Genomic DNA, 21,985 nt, shown 5'->3' with positions numbered 1-21,985 from the left:
CCAGCTGGCCTGGGTCTGAAAAAGCCTGGGTCAAAACTGGTCTCGCTGAACATAGCGGACAAGGAGGACTACTGAGACCTCAAGAACAATGGCAACGGGTTTTTGATTCTACTGGACCTAGTGGTTTTGTGGGAGCCTAGGCAGTTTCGTGGATGCTCACCTTACTAGACCTGGATGGAGGTGGGTGGTCCTTGGACTTCCCACAGGGCAGAGAACCCTGATTGCTTTTTGGGCTGACGAGGGAGGGGGGCTTGGTCGGGGGAGGGGGAGGGAAAGGGGAGGCGGCGGTGGGGAAGAGACAGAAATGTTTAATAAATAAATAAATAAATAAATAAATAAATTAAAAAAAAATAAAAGAGGAAAGTGGCAAAATTTTAGACTGTTTCTTGTATTCTTTTAGTCTGAGGATCTGTGATTTGTGAGACCAAGGTTGAATGTGTCAGAGTGAACAATACAATTGTAGAGGAGGTCCTCAGGCAGAACAGGGAAAGGTCAAGGCAAAGTTCTGCTGAATGTTAAATCCATGCCAATCTCAAAGTACTGTTCCTCCCCACACTGGTGCAACTCATATGACTCACTGGAATCGTGTTCATGAAGGGGTAACTCACATCCTACATTCTCTCGTGAAATAGTCCAGCTAATTTATGCTTGATTTATAAATCAATCAGGTAAACACACACATATGGATTACCAGACCCATACAGTTCTATGGGAAGAATAGGAGAAGCTAAGTATGGGAGAAGTGTGGGAGAATAAAGAACACACACACATGCACATATACACAAACACACATACACACACACATGCATGCACGCGCACACACACACACACACCTAATTAGTAATGTGTTGAAAATAATAATGGAGAAAGAGTCTCAACTGAAGTGAAGACATGTAAGGTTTGAGAAAATAGAGTGGGAAAGGTGGCTCAGCAGTTAAGAGGTCCTGATACCCTTTCAGAGGATCAGAGTTGAGTTTACGACACCAATATTGGGTGGCTCATAATCACCTATGAATTTAGTGATAGAGGGATCAATGGCCTCTTCTGGCCTTAGTAGGCATTAACACACAGACACAGACACACAGACACACACACAGACACACACACAGACACACACACACACACACACACACACATTTTTGATCCTAATACATGAACTGGCTTTGTGGGAGCCTAGCCTGTTTGGATGCTCACCTTCCTGGACCTGGATAGAAGTGGGAGGACCTTGGACTTCCTGCAGGACAGGGAATCTGTACTGCTCTTCATTCTCTAGAGAAAGGGGGAATGGAGTGGAGGGGAGGGGGGAGGGGGACGGGAGTGAGGGAGGCGATGTGTGGGAGGAAGGGGAGGGAAATGGGAAACGGGGAGGAGGCAGAAATTTTTTTTCAACAACTAAAAAAAATTAACAAAACAAAAAAAAGAAAAGATTTAAGAAACTGTAAGACACTGGATGCTACAAACAATGATAACAAAATTAAAAAGCTAAGATCAGTCTGTCTTGGCCTGTAGGAAATGGAAGACATCTAATAAAAGAGTAACCTTGTTAATGTCATGACCCCTGGTTTCATAAACTCTGCAAATGTCACTGGCCATTTATCAAAGTTCCCACAAAGCACTATAAAATACAGTTGATGAAATATTTAGCAAAGTTCTTCAGACAGTTCATTATTTTCAGGATGCAAAATCAAAAATTTAGGTAGAAACGATCACTTTCCTGACATCCTTATCTCAATTTTCTCTTGTGATTTTGCAACAGTTTTAGTCATTACTCTTCCATAAGATGTTTTACATGAAGTTAAAACGTAGGTTATCAAATAACAGGACCATCTTCAAACTTGATCAAGAAATTAAATTTTAAAAAGTTCTTGAACCCTAGGTTTACTATGAATCCAAAACAACATTATTCTGAGTATCAGTAGAAGGAAATGCAAGACAAAACAAGAAGAAAATAACTCGCAATTATCAATGCCTGTTTCAGGTAGGTTTCTGGGCTAATACTGCATGCACATGTAGGGTTTAAGATCTTCTCTGCAGTATGGGAAGTTCATAAAGTCTAGGTTCTATTCTCCTGTATTATTAGAGATCTGTGAGATAGGGGCTAGAGAGATAGTTCAGTAGTTAAGAGTCTTTCTACATTGGCAGAGTTCCTGGGACCAGGTCCCAGCATCCCTATCACAAAGCCTAGCAACTCAACCCATAATGCTAATTCCAGGAGATCCAACACCCTTTTACGATCTCCATGGGTATGGTGTAGGTTACACATTTGCTGCATTCACAGACATACAGGCAAAGCACTCACACATACAAAATAAAATATAACTAGATCTTTAAATAAACAATATTCAGGATACTATAGCATCAATTAACTATGTGTACTAAACACTTTATGATAAATGTAACATGGAAAGCCCAACCTTCAAAATGTTTTGAAGATAAAAATAAAATATGTGCCTGAAACAAGATATAATATTTTACATTTAAGTTTTTCCACCTTGGCATAATGAAAATTTTATGAGTTGCTATATTTATTTGATCAGATATAACACCTTCATTTTGGAGGAAGTTTCACTTTCTTTTCTAATTCTGCTTTCTCATCCATATATTAAAAATAAAAACACAAATTTAAGGGATATTTTCTTCCAGGGAAGCACATACCCATGAATCCACATGGAAAGAATTACGTACAGATAACACTGAATTATAACCAGCTCACATGTACAAGAATAGATACAGTGCTCACAATTCGGCATCATTCTCTTGCAGTAGTCCGGCTAATCTACATTGCTGTAGTATTCAAGGCTGCCACTGCAGGGCTTAATACTGATTTTCTTATCTCAGTAATGCTACATTCACTTATATTCCTGATTTTGATTCCAAATATTTTTGTCCTCATTTTTCTTGAGTTTAAAATAGAATCTTGACTTTGAGAGTTCCTTGTGTACATAAGAAAAAGACTTGAAAACATTTTCTTCTAGTGTTGTAATTGATTTATAGTTTTTAAGGGGGAGCTTTAAAAAAACTTCTCTTGATATTATTAAATTCATACACATTTCTTATATGTAAAATGAAAAGCATCTGTTGATCTCATTCTTTAGCAATCTTGAATTATGATATGCAGTTAATTCAATAATTTATGGACATAATTTTGATTCATAGCATATGCATCACTCCCCCATGCTTTTATATTATAATCATTTACTGAAGCAGTATAAAGGTATCTTATTATTCTTTCATCCTTCTAAATAATTCTAATTCAGCATACACGAGGAAACACAACACAGAAAATGTGAGCCCGACAGATGAGGTCTAGCTACATTTAGCTTGCTGTCAGCTTTCTACATTGTCTCGCTGTCTCCAGATAAGTTTTTCCAAAATGTCAAAAGAGATGGAGACCCTACACTGTGTTTCAATAAACTGTCCTGATACATCTTACTATGTGGTAAATATTACAGCTTCCTCTGGGCTGGAAGACATTGGAGTTGGGCACAGTGACCTCTTTTACGGAAAGGAAATGAGAACAGAGCGCGGTACATCTGGAGCAGGATGGCTCTGATGGATTTAGTTATCCAGGGTTATTGCTGTCAATTGGAAATGCCTGCTCTACCTCAATGTAAATCAGCTCTCCCAGGCTTTTTTTTTTTACTTTTAAATCAAACAATAATCAAAAAATGTCTTCAAAACAAAAAGGAAAGTATAAGCAAACCAAAACCGGGGGAAATTTTATATTTGTTTGAAGGCATTTATTTGTTTTGTAACACACACTTGCTTGAATTCTGTAACTGTTAAATATCAAACAAGGAAATTCCAAGTAAAAGAAGGTTTTTGATTACTGTGCCTCAGGATGGAGAACAAGGCATAATTTTGAAATCTATGGATTTTAAATTCTAAGATAAGGACTGGGCTAGCTGGAAAAATTAAAACTATCTACAATTAAAATTGTTTAGTTTTTATTGCACTGTTGTTTTAGCTTTGAGAAGACTCAGCTCTGCTCTATAGCACAGCCTGCCATTAAGCTAACTATTTGTATACCAAGTTGGTCTCATATTGACCATCCTAAACAACTACACTCAGTTTAGAGTTTAACAATGATGTTAAACAAACTTAGTTTTTAGACATCTAAGATATGTCCTCATTTAGTGGGTGTATGTATAATTTTAAAGAATATACTTTTTCCAATGTTGAGATGGAGCATTGTTTCTGTTCCTGTTTTTTGTTTTGGTTTTGAGGGAGAGTTTTTCTATGAAGCCTTGGCTGTCCTGGAACGCATTCTATAGACCATGCTGGCCTCAAACTCAAAAGATTTTCCTGCCTCTGCCTCCTGAGTGTTGGGACTAAATGTATATTTCACCACACCTGACAGTTAAATATTTCTTAAATTACAAGGCAATAAATCAGGTGTTAAATATGGAACTTATTTAATAGCAACCGTGAGCCTGTTCACAGCAAATCTATGATTTTAGAAATTGGGAAATAAGCTGTGTATACATAGATCAGGGAAATAGCTCAGCAGGTTAAAAACAAATGAAAACACTTTCTCCCATACATGACAACCTGAGGCTATTCGTGGGATCCACTGCACTTTTCCTCTCATCTCCAAGTTTGTGCCATGACACACATGTCCATAAACATGCAGAACACAAAATTAATACACGTATTCACATACACATGCACACACACACACAGAGGTATATGTGTGTGTGTGTTCGTGTGTGTAAAACAATGAACAAGTAAAATGGATGTGCTAAAGCTACTATGAAGTGTTCACATGGTACAACATCATGTAATTTTTGTGTGTGTTCATGCTTACTGTGTTAGGATATATGTGCACATGGGCACACATGTGGAGGTTGAAGTACTAACTAGGATACCATTCTTCAGATACTATTTTTTTTCTGGAGACAGAGTTTCTCATTGATCAGGAACTCATGGAAAAGATGAATATGGCTAGATAGTGAGCCTGAGAGCTCAAGAGATCATTATTGGTTTTTTCCAAGTGGGATAGCAAGTGCATGCCAGATACCTTGTGATTATTATTAGTTTTTAGATAAACTCAAAATAAAATTCTGGTTTCCTATTGACATTGTTTCATACGTACATCAAACAAAATAAGAGGCAAATGAATAAACAACAACTTCCTATAAAAATAAAAGGTTGTGAGGGAAACTCTTATCTTTGTCCATTTCTCACATTTCACACACCTGATTACTTATAATATAGTTAGGTACATACACATAGAAAAGCTGCTGACGTGCTTGGAATAAGGTTGGTTCTTTTTTCATGCTGGAGTTTGATTTCTTGGCAAAGTTTATTATTTTCTTCTTTGGGATTCTAATGATCATGGTCACATCACAAGCAGAATTATATATATACAAACATAAAATGTAAGTAAAAATAAAAAAAAAACTAATTGATTTTCCTGTTAAGTAATTTTAAAGAAAAAAACAATGTCATGAAAGTTTGGGTTCTTATTCCTTCCCATTTAAACCATATTTAGCATTACTAAATGAAAATATGCCTGATTTACACAAGGGTCAATTGTTCAGCTATTAAGAAAAATAAAATTTGCTGGTAAATGGATGAAGCTAAAAACAAAATCCTGTATGTAATAACCCAGGCACCCAAAGACAAGTATTGCATGATTTTTATTATTTTCTTTTAAGCATTTGGAATGTGTGCTACAATCCAAATAGTCACAGAGGTTGTGTAATTAGTAAGGGACTGAGGATGGAGGGTGGGAGAATATTTCCCAAAGAATAGATGATAGAATCTAGTGGTATGAAGAGATAAAGGAGAGAAGAGAAGAGGAGGATCAAATAGGGAAAGAGATGGGGGAAAGAGGTAAAGGAAGAAATGTAGTGAGGGACAACTACCATAAAGGTCTTTTGGAAAAAAAATATGGAAACCCCTGCTATAGGAGTTTTCTAAAATACATACATATATGAAAGGTATTTAAATGGATTCAACAAATAATAAGGGAAACAATGTTTCAACTCGACATCTTCTGTCACCAAGTAACAACATCAGTCATTGTTGAACCATTGGCCAAAAAAAGATGCACAGAACTTTCCAAATATCACAAGCTATTTCTAAGTCTACTGATTGCTTTCCCCAACCTCATGGTAAGGTCTTCCCATTGAAGACAATACTTATTTATGTCACCCACCACAGAGAAAACAAGCTAGTGTCTAACTAGAAGCTTCACCCTCACTGCTTAGTACTCACTGTGTTGGAGAGTATGCTGAGTCCTACTAAAGGAGATATATGATCATCAGTATCTCTCAAGTATAAATCTTGCAGCCCGCCTGCAATATTTACTGGTGTCATTGTGGCACAAATACTATGGGACGGAACAACAACTTTTTCATTGGATTTAAGGCCCACTCCATGAGACAGAACCCATGTTTGACATTGATGCAGTGACCAGGGACCTAAGTCTAGGTAAGTCATGAGCCTAAGAGAAAACCTACCAATATTTTTCTGCTAATGGAAGACAACAACAAAATGACTCCTAAGGACATATCCTCAGTAACTATATGAACCCACATCAGAGAAATTTCTTGTGGTAGATAGAAATCAAAACAGAGACCCATACCTGGACCATGGCAGAGAGTGATAGACTTTGGGGTACTTGGAATTAAAAGGGGCTTCATCAAACTCTTCTGCCTCATTAAGGGTTAGGGATCTATGTAGAAGAGGAAGTATAAAAATTATAAAGCCTTAGAAGGTAGATGACTCCAAGAAAACTGTTTCTTCCTGATATAAAAACTAGTACACAGAGCCTGTGACAAGTACAAGCCCTGTCCAGGTTCAAGACAGATGGGATCCCAGCACTGAGATGAGGAAGTAGACGTGGTTTCCCACCACTAGCCAAGAAGTTATTTGGAGTTGACGTCTAATGACAAAGAGGTAATCACTTCTTTTCAGTGGAGCTTCACTGGGAATATCAGCTACAGTTAGTTCATAACAGGTCCTAGACCAAGAGCAGTTAGTCAACACACGGCAAAATCAGTGTTCTAGTTCATGTCCTTTTTGTTTGGTTTGTTTTGGCATTATCTGTTTTACTGGTCTTTTGTCTATTTGTATGTTGTGAGTTTCATTTACATGTTTTCTGGTGGGGGGGGGAGGTTGGTTTTGTTTTGTTTTAGTTTGTTTTTGAGGGAGAGAACATAATGTTGACTGGGTAGTAGGAGGTGTAGAAAAGATGAAAGAAGCTGGAAGAATGGAAAGAATATAATTAGAGAAAATTATATAAAATTTATTAAAAAATAAATATGATTTCATGCACAACACACACACATACATGAATGCACATATGAATGTTATGGTAACCAGTGCCAGAGAAAAAGCCAGTTTAATGCCAGGAGACTGGAAGGGGACCTGACCTGAGCATAATCTGCAGCTTTGTTAGGAACAGATTCCCCACAAGTCACTCAAGGAACACTGTCTAGCAGTGTCCACCACCTTAGAAAATACAATTTGTAATCTTATGAGATTATGGGAATGTGGATCATTGTTTCCCTTGAAATTTTGTGCATTGGCTCAATGAGCCATTCAAAACAAAATCACTAAAGTACAGTAAATAAGCAACTTGAACTAGAAGCCTCTGAGACCAGTCTCATCAACTACAGCTCACCGCTTCCTAATACATAACTAGTTTGAAATTCAGGTAATTTGAAAAGAAAAAAAATAAGCACTGCCTTGTTTCTTTTGTTTTGTTTTGCTTTTCTCTTTCTTTCCATAATACACCATGGCATGAACTGTCTGCTGCAAACAACACTAACGGATTCTCACAGGAGTGTCCTAACAAGCCCAAGTGAGCTGTATCTAGAGCGAACGATGCTATTTGATTGGACTCATTCAAAGAATTCAAAGAATACAAGCACTCCTTTCATGAATTGGATTGGGAATATTTTAGGCTGTCTTGAGTGTTTGCCGTGAGCAAGCTTCATCTCAGTGGCATTAGCTGAAGGTCAGACACCATGCTATCTTCAAGAAGTGAGTGTGCACCCACCATTTTCACAGATTGTGGTGTGTTTTACAAGGCATCGAGGACAAGAACCTTAGGATATTAGAATTTATGTGAAGCACAAATGAAAGGAGTTAAAATAAAAAAAATATGCCTAAACAAAATAGTTCAAATTAGGCAACTCTCCAAATTCTACACCATCTTGTGTTGACCTGGACATTTATGAGGTTCAGAACTGTTCTGTCTGTTGCTATCACACTGCTACTTAGCATGGCGTCTGGCCAGTGGTAAGTCTGAAATAAATATGCCTCTCTAACTGTCACTCCTCATTGAGGCAAGCTGTTCTTCTTATCATCACTAAATGGCCCCCAGGTTGGAACCACATCCAACAGTAATTGCCTTAGGAGGTCTGGTTGAAAGCTAATGGGTAACAGTTTTTTCCCACTATTCTTACCAGTTCTGTGAGAAATTCTACCACCTTATGGTTCTAAAAAAGATGAAGAGTAAAGTTGCAAGTTTTTTTAAGAATATATAGTGTTATTTTTTCGGGTAATGGCTATTCAACTTATCTGTAAGCATCGCCACCTAGTCCAGCCACATCTAACGGTATTTTGATACATGTACAACAGCAGCAACTCTCTCTGGGCATTTTATTGGCTTCTCTTAACCACAGGACAGGATGAAAATATTTACTAATATACAAGCCATAAATTTATAAATAAATACATAAAAAGGTTATACAGTCTTTCACATTGTAGCTAATGAGTGTTATCAAAAGGCTAGAAAGTCCTGGAAGCTTCACCAAACCTGGGATTAACTAATGAACCAATCACAACTTTTTAAGTCCTGGAATGATTAACTTTACTCTTTGTATATAAAATAAAACCATTTATCTTGTAAACTTTGATAATGAGCTGACATAAGAAACTGTGAAGAGATTTCTGCTTTTTGGTAACAGACATGTTATTCAGAATGCCCCTTTCTCACCAAAATAATTTAAACAACTATGTGAAACAATTCAAAAATTTTCTTAAATAAAACTGTACCGTGATGCAGTAGTAATGAATCACTAGAATTAACAACGAAAGGACATTGTGGAATTTGTTGTTTTCTATGTTCAATCTATTTTCACTTGGATGGTACTTGCTGATCCTAAAAAAGCCCTCAGATTTGTTTGGAGAACTTTGCAAGAACTAAAATCAATCTTTATGCTAGTAACACTATGTTCTAATAAGAGAAAGTGACCAAAGTCCCCAGGCTAAGCCCTCATGCTGAGATATAAGGCGCTAACATTCAGGAGGCAATCTTTAGGCTTGGATTTAAGTGTTCCCAATTTGTGGTAACCCACAATACATGGCAAACACAAACAAAAGCCCCTGTCAGCATTCTTCTAGTGATTTAATGAGTACTGTTTTCATACAGACTGACCAAATACAGAACAATTAGGCCTTCCTGGCAGCATGGATGAAAATGAGCAAGCTCAAACAACAGACACTTATCTATAAGGTGTTAGATACTTCCATTTTGTGTTCAAAAATTAAAAACGGTTGCTTTGATGTTAAATAAAATGAAACTTAAACAATATGATCTGTGGAAAATTACACAGTAGAGTTGTATGGCAATAGTGGATCTTAAAGAAGAAAGGAACGTTATAATAATCAAAATTAAGAGTTCAGTTTAAAAAACACATAAAGGTAAATATATATCTCTGAGAATTGGTGACCAGACAGCATAAATAAACATAAGGCTGAAAAAATATGGGTGTATATAAAAAGCATAAAAGCTACTTTGAAATGTTTGATATAATATGAATCAGAGTCCAAGAAAAAAATAGGAAACAGGAAATGTCTATTATTTGAGGTAATGAAATGTCCATAGCTACATATTGAGAGTATGAATGAATAAAAACACTTTAGATGCATCATAATTAGTCTGCAGAAACCAAAGGGAAGGATCACTGTTAAAACAACCTGAAAAAAAAATGGCAGATAGCTTTGAGAAAATAACACCAGAAGGAAAGTGCAATAATGAATTATTATCTCCACGAAATAGCAAGAAAGGATCTCAAATTGTTTAAGTTTATACCAAGTCAAGACATCCTTTAAGGATGACACTTAAGCATTGCTTTTTAACAAAAAGTGAGAGAATTTACCGTTTGAAAAACAAAAATAGAAAAGATTTGAAGAAGACTGAAAATGTAAACTCACAAGAGAGAAATGACATGCTACAAGGACCATGGGAGAGGAAACTGTCAAAATGGGAACAAAAGCATTAGGGCAAAACACAAAAATGATGTGTTTTGAGATTTTTAATTGTTTATGTCCTTGAGGTTTTTTTATAAATCAATTTTATAACAAAGCTATTGTAATATAATTTCAAATAAGTTGGAAATATGTAGATAAGTTATATCAAAATCTTGATAGCAGATTCTAGTAATTTTCAGGGAAATAAAGCATCTAGTAAATATCTTTTTAAAAAAAAAATTCGACACAGGTTTTCTCTGTAGCTTTGGAGACTGTTTTGGAACTCTTTGTAGACCAGGCTGGCCTTGAACTCACTTAGATATACCAATCTTTACCTCTCAAGTGCTGGGATTAAAGGCCTGTGTTACCACCACCCAGCTGATAACTATCTTTTAACTAAGCAACTGAATAAAAACTTCCAGGACAAGTAAAAGAAGTAAATACAGGGATCAGTGACACGGCTTACTGGATAAAGATACTTTCCATCAAGATCTCAATTCAATCCTGAAACCTACATGGTGGGAGAAGACGATCGATTCCCAAAAGGTATCCTTTGGCCGTTGCCTTGCACAGATGTATGTATACAAACAGAAGCACAAACCCACACAATTAACAAATGCCAATTTACCAAACACCAATGTGGATTATCTCATAGGAAGAGAGAGAGTTTTATAGTCTAGAACACAACCTAAACATGAATTTATTATCAAGTGCTGACCCTCTTTATGTTATGTCCCTGGCTAAAATTTTATTTATTTATTTTTTCCAGATGGACAATTTAGCAGGGAAAAGAGTAGAAAGATATTAATCTTTACAGAAAGGGAGAAAGTAAAATTCTACTGCATTTGGGAATTATATAATAAACACTGAAAATGCTCAGTCAAATACTGTTTCCTCTGGCATCTGTGGTCTAGAATTTCCATCTGAACCCTTGATTTCAGTCCTCAAGAGTAAACATAGTGGGTTTGTGTTATGCAGACTAAGTACAAGAAACTATCAATAAACATTTCTGATGTGTTGAAATTTTATCAGGTTACACTGAGAATATTTTAATTTAATGCATTACACATTAAGATACTTCCTAATATTACTTCTTTCTAATCTTTCTAATTATTTCCCTTTAGGCAGAATTGCTAACACCATCAATTAGATCAAATTCAGTGGAAACAGTTTAAATTATATGAGTTTCAATTGAAATAAAAATATTTTGACGTTTAAGTGCCTGACCTTTAAGAAATCCTGTACAGTATAAATGAAAAAAAAAACAAAAAGAACATTTTGTTGCTAAAATAAACCACATTGGAGGATTTGGATTTGCATGGACAGCAGAAGAGTGGGCGGTCTTAGTAACCACCAAACCTACATCTGTATAAAGTGAAAGGAAAGACAGCAAACAGGCTAACAGCCCCTTTGGGTAAAACCACATCTGTGACTATTACAACTCCATGTTAAACTGCTATTCATGTCTTTTCACTTTCTCCTAAGCCAAATCAAATAGTCATTTAAAACCAAGTTACACAAACCACGTCAAGTAAGCCACAGAATCAGAACTATAACTTTCATTTCCAGAATGGGCCATGGAGTGGGGGTGGAGGTGGGATAGGCTTTCTAATTATATTAAACCTAGATAATGTTTAATAATCTTTTCAATTTCATGCATCAAAGTTAGAATTTTTTTCTTTTTGCCTAGTGTTTCTGACAGTGGGTATAAGGTTTGCATACAATTAATTGCTTTATACTAACATTGCTCTGTTTGAGTTCCTTCTGTACATTATACTGGAAATGTCAACTCTATGCTGTCTTAGATAGGGTTACTATTGCTGTGATGAAACATCATAACCAAATCAGCTTCACGGGTATTAAAGGGTTTGCTTGACTTATTATGCTTCCACAGGACAGTTTGTCATCAAAGGAAGGTAGGCCAAGTGGAGTCTAGAATGTCAGTGAGCTTCAAAAACCACTCATAAAAGATGTGATCCTTTTGTTTATAGCAGTATTAGAATTTGTTTTACTCTTCTGCTATCAGAGATGCTTAACTTACTTCTCTTGTTTTGCTCACCCTGGTTTACCTAGATACAGTTTCAGACAGTCTTTACTATTTCCTGTATGCTCCACCCAGGGGTTCTTATAAAAAGTCCTAGAAAGTCTATTTTTATTTTTTATTTAATTGAAATGCATGTAGATGACATAGACCAATATCTTTCTGTTTATTATCTTTAATCTTGATGGAAATATTTAAAAATTTTAAAACATATATTACAGGGTAAGAGCAAAATATTTTAAAAATCCTAAAAAATTCAATTGTAGTCAGTGTTTCCATTTGTCACATACCAGTGTCTGTCTTTGTAAATTCTTACATGCATTATCATTGAAGAATAAAGAATAATTGAATTGAACTATACCTATTGTTAAAAAAACAGATTAAGCATTCTGAAATATCTCCAGCTACATAAGAAAAAAACAAAAACAAGAAATATTGGAAGAAAGTAATAAATATCCATTTAAATACACATAAGATGTCCTAAAGACCTGGGCAACATTTGGGGAGGGTGGATTTTTAAACTGAGAGATAAATGAAAATAAAATGCATCAGTCCTGTAGGAGGCCTGCAACCTCCAACAACATAACCCTGGTGCTCAAACAGCTGACTCCAAAAACATAGACTGAAAATAAGAAACTCACCTATTAGTATAACATTGCCTTCATAGAATTCCTCCAGCCTTGTGGATACAATTTAATTATGTATATATGAAATCAACCACCACTAAAGTCAGCCCACAGGGGACAGAGAATGCTTGAAACTATCTTCGATGGCCAAGTTAGTAAATAATATTACATGTATGTTTTGGAATGTGTTATCTGTATATGTGCATATGTGTGGGTTTGTTTGCCCAGAAGTATGTGGGTAAAGAATAGGGGCCAATGTCATGTGTCTTTATCAAGTCTAAGCTATTATTTTTTAATTTATTTATTTATTATGTATACAATGTTCTGCCTGCACGTTAGCCTACCCGCCAGAAAAAGGCACCAGATCTCATAGATGGTTGTGAGCTACCATGAGGTTGCTGGGAATTGAACTCAGGACCTCTGGAAGAGCAGCCAGTGGTCGTAACCTCTGAGCCATCTCTCCAGCCCCTCTAAGCTATTTTTTAAAACAAAATTCTTTATTGATTCTTTGGAATTTCACATCACGCACCCAAATCCCATTCAAGTACCAGTCCCTCTATATCTGCCCCTCACCCCTGAAGCACTGCTTCAAATTAATTCAAGACAAAACAAACAAACAAAAAACACTTGCTCCTCATTCTTTCTAACACATCTTTATTCATCCTAGGACTGGGGGCTGCCATGTGTTACAGCAATATACCCTTTTAGCCAGTCAGTCCTGCCCACAAAATAGTCATTGCAATGAGTTATGGTGGTGTAGGAGGTCCTTCTGTCTTTGCATTGCTTTCATTGGTTAATAAAGAAACTGCCTTGACCTGATAGGGCAGAACTCAGGTAAGCGGAAAAGACAGAACTGAATTCTGGGAGGAGAGAGAGCCGCCATGGATCCACCAGATACAGATGCTGGGAATTCCACCTGGTAAGCCACTGCCATGTGGCGATATACAGATTAATAGAAATGAGTTAAATTAAAATGTAAGAATTAGCCATTGAGAAACTAGAGCTAATGGGCCAAGCAGTGATTTAATTAATAAATTTTCTGTGTAGTTTTTTTTTTTTTTTTTTGGCGGGGGTGGGGGTGTAAGCTAGCTAGGCAGCCAGGAACTGGGCAGCAGGAAGAACAAGCAGCCCCCTCCTTGTAACATAATGGGTCTGATTCAAGCCCCCTCAGGGTTCATCAAAACTGGATGCCCTCTGATATTCTTCTTGAATATCCTGCTGTTGCCCAGAGTCATGGAGATACTGTGGTTATTGTTCCATAGGACCAGTCCCTTTATGCATTCCAGTAAATCATAGATAAGTTGATGTTAGGGTGGCCCAACTTAAGGCCCAAGTTGTAGGTCTGGGTAGTAGCTGGGCTGTCCTTTCTGGGCCACTGGAACCACCATCTCAAGGGAGGGACAAACCAAGCTCTCCTAGACCCATGCCAATAGGGCCAGCTCTCTCATTTCAGTGGCTGGGTGCATTTCTCCTGAGTGCAGGGGAGAGGATTTATTGTTAAAAACAGAGTTGATCTCATTGACATTAGAGTTCTTTCCTTGAGACAGACTTCAAAGCTAGCGTGCTCCCAAGATCTGCCCTTACTGCACTCATCCACAATATTGAGTTATAATTGTACGTCTTCTTGCCTGACTTTTGTGTGTTTGACCAGGGTCTGAATTCATGTTCTTATGAGTGCTGCTTAGCACGCACTTTATTCAATGAGCTATCAATCATCTCTATTTTTAATACAAGATAAAAGATAAAATATAGTAATAATTTCAACATCATGAAATAATCAGAAAAGACCCCAGAAAGGTAAAGTGATATGGGATGAAAGAGAATGATAATTAGAAAAAAAAAACATGCAAACAAAATGGAATGAGATTTCCAGAAATTTAGAAGTAGAGGGAAAAAGCAACTCTCAAAACATACATTTGAGACTACAGAATAGTAACACTTGTGTTCCAGCTACTGGGCAGATGAGACATGCATTGTCAGATTCATAAAGTTTACCAAATAATGGTTGGTATAAATAAATGATGCATTCTAAGATGTTAATAAATGAAACTTGAGAAAACCAGGTCAAAAATGAAGATGTTTAATGCGTTTTGAGACAGAGAAAAGTAAAAAAAAGGAAAGGGGTATATTATTTAATCTGGCAAAAGAAACCACACAGATATTACCAGACTAAGTGATTTTGTTTATGGCAACAGAAAAGAGCATTGTTAGAGTAAGGTTAAATATGTGATGATATTTTGTTTTGCAGTAACATATAAACCTTGCCTGAGAATTACAGTGTGGAGAGAGCCACTAATTAGACATAGAGGCTGGGCAGTTGTGGCACACATCTTTATTCCCAGAACTCTGAAGATAGAGGCAGATAAATCTCTGTGATTTCAAGGCTACACTGGACTACACAAAATTGAATCAGTCTAAAAGAGAAACAGAGCCAGGTGGTGGTGGCTCACACCTGTGATCCCAGCACTTTGGAGAGTCACCAGCCTTTAATTCAAGCATTAGGGAGCTGGAGACAAGAAGTATATGGCTGGGCAGAGAAAGGAATATAAAGCGGGAGGAGACACGAGCTCACTGCATTCTGTCTAAGAACTTGTAAAGACACGATAGCCTTTATGGTCTGAGGATTTCTCAGAGGTAAGAGCTAATGGCTGGTTGCTCTGCTTCTCTAATATTTCATCTTTCATCCCCTAATATCTGACTCTGGGTTTTTATAATTAAGATTGATTAGAATCCATGCTACAGCATACTACATAGGTAGTAGTTATTGGTGCTCACTTGCAAAACAAGATTTTAACTCAAATCCAAAGTCAAGAAACAGCAAATTAAATAAAAAAAAATAACTTTTTAAAGAATCCTAGCAATGTAATTTTGTTTTGAGTTGTCTCTCAAGGTAAAGAAAAATCTACACTATAATGAATGGCAGCAACTCCCATTGCTAAGAGGGAATCTATACAAATACTACTATAATATTAATTTGACAGCAATCAGATTTACTAACTTTGGAAATTAGAATTGTGAAGCTAAAACATGAATAAAAATATTTTAAAAGAGTGAAAAATTTGTATGGAATTGATGTGAACTTATAGCCTTGAATAGTTAAAAATAATATTGTTTACTGTTACTAAATTTGCCTACTAATACAGTAGTAGGGAAGAAAGCAACATAAAAACATGAAGAAGCAAAATAATTAAAAACATTAAAATAAATGACAAATTAAATCAAATATAAATTCCTGGAATATAATATATAATATGCATATAGAATATAATTATGTATTTATAGCCAATCATATATATATATAAAGTATCACTATATGCATCTGTTAGAGAGACTATCAGACAAGGTAATATAAATTCAACCTTAGACTCTTATTGCAGTCAACAACTAAAACACAAAGATATCAAGGATAAAAATGTAAAGATTAAATATCCAGGAACTTAATAAAAATCACTGAGATAACCAAACTGATATAATTTTAAACTTTAAAAAGAGGTATTATTGACAATAATTATACTAAGTGTCTTTTGATAGCTTAGTAAGTATGTGCAGAATTTCTAACCCCCAGACACCTAATTATATAGCTTCATACTGCATGAAAGGAAACACTGGCAGTATCTTATGTTAAAAGCAACAAAATAATCTTCAGAATGAAACATTTATCATAACTCTTTCAATGCTTTATGGAAGAATAGATCATAGTTCATGGTGCATAAAACATAGGGGCAGCACTATTAATGAAGTCAAGAAAGTAGAGTAGCTAAAGATGGCTCAGAAAAGCAGTGGTGACCTTTCTGTGGTTAATATTTATCTAACAACTGTTGAACCATGTTTAACCTTGCTGTTTGCTTATATTTTAAGTTTAACTCTGATAAATTACACACAACTAATTTTAAAGAGTGCACCTCACCATATTTACACTGGAATATTTATATGTAATGTACATAGTAAACATAATGCTTTTCCTAGTCTTTAAAAAACTAATACACATATTTATCTTCTACATTTTGTTTCTTGGATTCCTTTATTTCATTTCCTTCTTTTTTCTTTTATTGCTTATTAAATGATATTTTTAGACTAAATAATAGGTGTATCATGACATCCTCATAGACCATAGACCATCATGCTGTATAATTTGTTCCCCTCCATTCAGCTGTGACCTCCCTTCCCTTCTGTCCACAGGGAGTCCCATTTCTTACTGTATATAATCCACTATTCTATATTCAGCTCCCTCAGTATTTATTTCATTTCTTTCTCGCCTCTTCTGATTTCCTTTCTAGTGCACAGCTCCCTAGAATTCCAGTGTCCATTCTCTTTAATCATTTTCTTTTGTTGGTGGACAGGTAGTTTGGCTAGGTTTCCTAGCTTTGTGATTCCATTCCGCTATTTTGAGTTAGGCAACTAAAAGCAAGCATACACAGGAATCTCTGACATGTCCCTCCTTTCCTTCCCCTATACATCCTTTCCTTCCTCCCCTCCTTCCTTCCTCTCTCTTATCATTTACTTCTCTTTTCTTTCCTCCTATGTATATTTTCCCAATAAGTATTTTATATGTTTTACACAAACAAACACATTACTTTTTATAAGTGTTTTGTTGGTCTCTCCTAATTATTCCCCATTAGAAGCTTTTCAAAAGCGGTGGACACTCAATTATCATTTAAAAGGAATGTATAGAAGTGTGTGTGTGTCCATGCGCGTGCGTGTGCGTGCGTGCATGTGCACACATGCATGTACATGTGTGCATGCTGCTGCTACTGGTCATTCCTGAGGTATAAACGTGAGCATTTAGGATCTCAAGCATTTCAATATGTGTAGAAATGCGCTCTAAGGTTTTGGAGCGGTCAGAGAAAACTACATCAGTACATAAGAAAGACCACACTGAAAGTTACTCTATACAGAAAACAAGTGCAGCTCCAATCCTCTGAATGAGTTTTTGTGAACACCAGGATGAGTAAGTGGAAAAGTAGTGGATGACCACTGTGGAATGCATGGCCCATGTGATTAGGACACTTCTGTTTTCTACTAGGCACCCATGGATGATAGACTCTTCCTCACAGAGACTTGGACTTAGGGCATGGTCTTTCTTTTTAATTTATAGCTTTTATTGCTTTGAGAATTTCATGTGTGAGTACTGTATATACCATCATTTCCACTGCCTTCCTCTTCCAACTGCTTTTGCATCTCCTCCACTATATTTCAAGTTCACTTAATCTTTGCTTTATTATTGTCACACACACACACACATAACCTACTGAGTCCATTTTGTGTTGCTGTGTACATGAATTATATCTGACTACGTGGGATTTGATAACTTAACAAGGATCTCATCTCTGGAAAAGACTGATTCTCCTAGCAGCCACTGACTGCCTGTAGCACTTCATCTAGGTATGAGTTTTTCTTAATGATAATATTTCAAAGAAATGGCACCTACAAGAAAGGCATTTTTAGGTTGTGGAAGAATTATGTCTCAAAAAGCCAAAAAAAAAAAAAAAGAATTTAGAATGTCAAGTTTTCTAAATTAAATTTAGTAGAAAAGGTAGCCAGGGATCTACACTAGGAAGAAAGCTATCTAAACCACAGAAAAACTGAAGACACTGTAGGGTCTTAATGTGCGCTCCACAGAACCTTTCTGCAGTTTGGACTTTCTGAATATGTGCAAGGGAGATGACCTGGAATTCACACAGGTACACAGCTCATATAGTAGTCTCTTACACCATCTGTGAATGTTAGCCTACCATTAGAATCCCCCCTGTGTTGCCAATGCTTTGTCATCCAGCAGTCCCTTCATTTAATCAGACAAATTAAAGACTTCAGTCTCCTGTAATTTCTGGGCTGGGGGTACTATAGGGTTGGTGTAATGTTGGAGAGAGAAGGTTCTCTCTGTAGGTTTCTACCTCAAACCTCCCCCTGGCATTCTGTGATCTTTGAAACTCTCTGAAGTTCTTACAAGCAAACAAACCTTACAAAATATTCTCCTTTCATTAAAGTATTTATGATTTACTTTGTGACTGGTGCCATTACCATTTGTTTTCTCTGTCTTGTATGTATCCAACATGATCTTCATCCTTTTCCATTCTTTTAGCTCTTTTTCTATATCACATTTTTGCTTCATTTAATTCTATGCAAGTATGAGTACAAACACATGAAGCCAACTTAGTGGTAACTACCACTCTTGGCAATCACATTTCTAACCTTGTTTTGGGTGTGAAAAATACCAGATTGATCCCTGAAGGAGAGGACCAATGATGGGAAGATTGGCATAGCATTCCATTGTTTTTAATTTCCAAGAAAAACACATTTTATTTGAAGGCGCACTTATGGTATAAATTTTCAGCAACCTTGTACCAAAGATGGTTCATAATGATGGCAATGGGATCTGAGGGCCCTCACTTATAAATTATGATGTTATACATCATACAAGAAATATAAAATCCATGCTATAAAATGTATTAAGAAGGGAACCAAGTATTTAAATTAATATTTTCAATTAATCTCTTGAAAATGAATGAAAAATCATGAAATTATTAAGAAGGAAATTGCTTAAGAGCAAGGTTATTTGTGAATTACATTTCCTACAGGAAAGCAAATGATTGAGAATGAAGTAGACTATTATTTTAAATGTTCTTGAGGGGACAATGAGAACTATTTACACCAATCAATGTATTTCCTGAATTCCCGAAAAAAAATGCATGCAGACTTACTCAGCTTCTGAATTTTAATCACAAAATAATAAATAAGCTACAAATATATCTGGGTAGATGGAAAATGAATGTGTTTCTTTACTAAAAGTAATAAAAAAGTTAAACTGACTTCAAATTTCAGAAATCAGATCTATGTTCAGTTCTGTCAAAACAGGGAAAGAGGGCACAAAACAGATTATATCAAATTATTCATAATAAGAAAGATAAAATTGGAATAAATGACAACCTAAAAGTCAAGGCAACATGCTAATTGTGTGTGTTATTAAATGAACTAATATGCATATGATGATATGATGTTTTATAAGTAGCTCATTTTACACAAGTCTTAGGATGGCCATATCTTTTTCTAATAGCTAGAAACATTATCCAAACTATGGGAAAGATAGACAGTTTTACCTATGAACGTTTCTCCAGGATAGGCTGTGTCAAGCAATGACGCTAAAAGTGTAAAAAGGGGTTTCCTGAGTTCACTTCCTAGGCTCAACCTCTGCCATAAGGACTGGAGGACATTCATGCCCCTTCTGTCATGCATTAAGTGAATTTTGAAATTTTATCAAAGATTTCTATTTATCCAAACCTTAGAAAAATACATTAGAACAATTTAGAGCTATCAAAACAGCTTGTTAGAAAATAATTGTTTTTCCTCAAGAGTTAGATATTAAAATTTCTACAAATGTAATTATTTGACCAGACTAAATTGAAACACTTATAGGCATAAACCACATTGTAGGCCCAATGTATGCACTTCCCAATGGCTTTAGAGAGGCAATTAACAGCTGCCTCTCTAGGACCACTCAACTTGTTTGGTTTTGCTTATTTTTTAAATTTTTATTTGCTGTGTTATTTATGTAGAAAGATGGTGTAAAAATCCTGTATATAAAATGTGTAGTGTTATTCACCCGCAAGCCTAGCATTTAAGAGGATGAAATGGAAGATCATGAGTTAGGATAGCAGGGGCCATAGTATGATCCCCCTCTCATATATGTATATAAACATATTACAACAATTACTTTATTACACTATACAATAAAATTGTAGTCCTGATAATGAGATCTGTAGTCTTTTGAATGTGTGTTGTAAAACTACAGCTTAAGGACCAAGTAAGAGTAGCTTTTATTCATACTTGCTTTAGGCTTAAATATCTTTCAAAAATTATTTATGTTCAGAAGTGGAAACTCAAATGTCTGGGTCCTCAGGAAGTTGATGTTTTTCCCTTAAAAGTCTTTGATGATCTGGGAAACTTAGGAGGTCTGAACAACAATCTATCCGAAGCTATATTCCTGCCTGTTTTCAGTGCAGTCTGGTGGTCTCTGGGCTTGCCAACACCCACCTTAGTGATATAGGCACTGGTTCCTTAAGAAAATTAGTAATGTCTATTCATGGTAAAACTTTCATTTCTATTGACTTCTGTAATTAACTCTGTGAAAGTAGATACTCCTTGAGGCTACTCATCACAGTAATCTGTGAGGAACTGTTCGCAGCTGTTGGACCACACATTCTGATCCTGTGAGGGTCATTTTGACTGTACTGAAAGTGGAGCCTTTCATGAAGTTGCTGGTCCCTCAAAGGAAGAATACCTGATGTAGAACAGCTCTGACGCTGCTCAGCTTTACAACTTGGCATTTTCAAAGATTCCTGTCCTCGGTTCTGCCACCCTCAGGTGGCCCAACTTGTTCTCAAACTGGCCTTCTCAAGACGGAGTGGTTACGAAGCAAGAATCACATGTAAAATCCCAGCACTCGGGAGGCAGAGGCAGGCGGATCTCTGGGAGTTCGAGACCAGCCTGGTCTACAGAGCTAGTTCCAGGACAGGCTCCAAAACCACAGAGAAACCCTGTCTTGAAAAACAAAAACAAAACAAACAAACAAACAAAAAGAATCACATGTAAAGTGCGGGGCATGTCAGTAGAAAAGGAGAAAATATATATGGTCTCTCTCTTTAAGAGTGGAAAAAACATTCAAGGGAACCTGACATCCTCACACGTGCCGGCAAAGCAGCAAGGCACATAAAATAAAAATAAATTATTAGGGGTTGGAGAGATCGCTCAGTGGTTAAGAGCACTGACTGCTCTTCCAGAGGACTTGGCTTTAATTCTCATCACTGAAATGGCAGCTCCTGTCTGTACCTCCATTTCAGGGGATCTGACACCTTCACACCAATACACATAAAATAAATTTAAATATATTATTTTTAAAAAGAGTGAATCAATGCTTTAGAATCCTTCTCTATCCTGTCTTCCTTAGCAGAATCTTGGCCATATATTCAAAACTAAAGCAAATACAGGCAGGGATGTGAGGGACCACAGGTAGACTTAGAATAATACAATTACCTAGGGACTTCAAATAGGAATGCTTCCTTTGGTGTTTCTGAGCCAGCACTTAGAAAGACAAACAAAAGAGTAATTTCCATCC

The 21,985-nt window shown here is 36.3% G+C and overlaps 1 protein-coding gene across 1 annotated transcript in view; it reads left to right on the top strand.

Moving 5' to 3' along the window:
• The first annotated feature begins 9,907 nt into the window (after positions 1–9,907).
• LOC126505971 (dmX-like protein 1) overlaps positions 9,908–21,985 on the top strand; it is a 1,144,103-nt gene continuing 1,132,025 nt past the window's right edge. The window contains exon 1 of the mRNA XM_050149219.1: positions 9,908–9,914. The gene's annotated coding sequence lies outside the window, so the exon portion shown is untranslated. The remainder of the gene's footprint in view (positions 9,915–21,985) is intronic.

This window comes from Alexandromys fortis, unplaced genomic scaffold (genome assembly GCF_014885135.2).
Source record: "Alexandromys fortis isolate MF-2015 unplaced genomic scaffold, M_Fortis_MF-2015_v1.1 scaffold_60, whole genome shotgun sequence".
Taxonomy (NCBI): Eukaryota; Metazoa; Chordata; class Mammalia; order Rodentia; family Cricetidae; genus Alexandromys; species Alexandromys fortis.
Note: the sequence above shows the minus strand (reverse complement) of the source record. Positions and strands in the feature narration are given on the sequence as shown.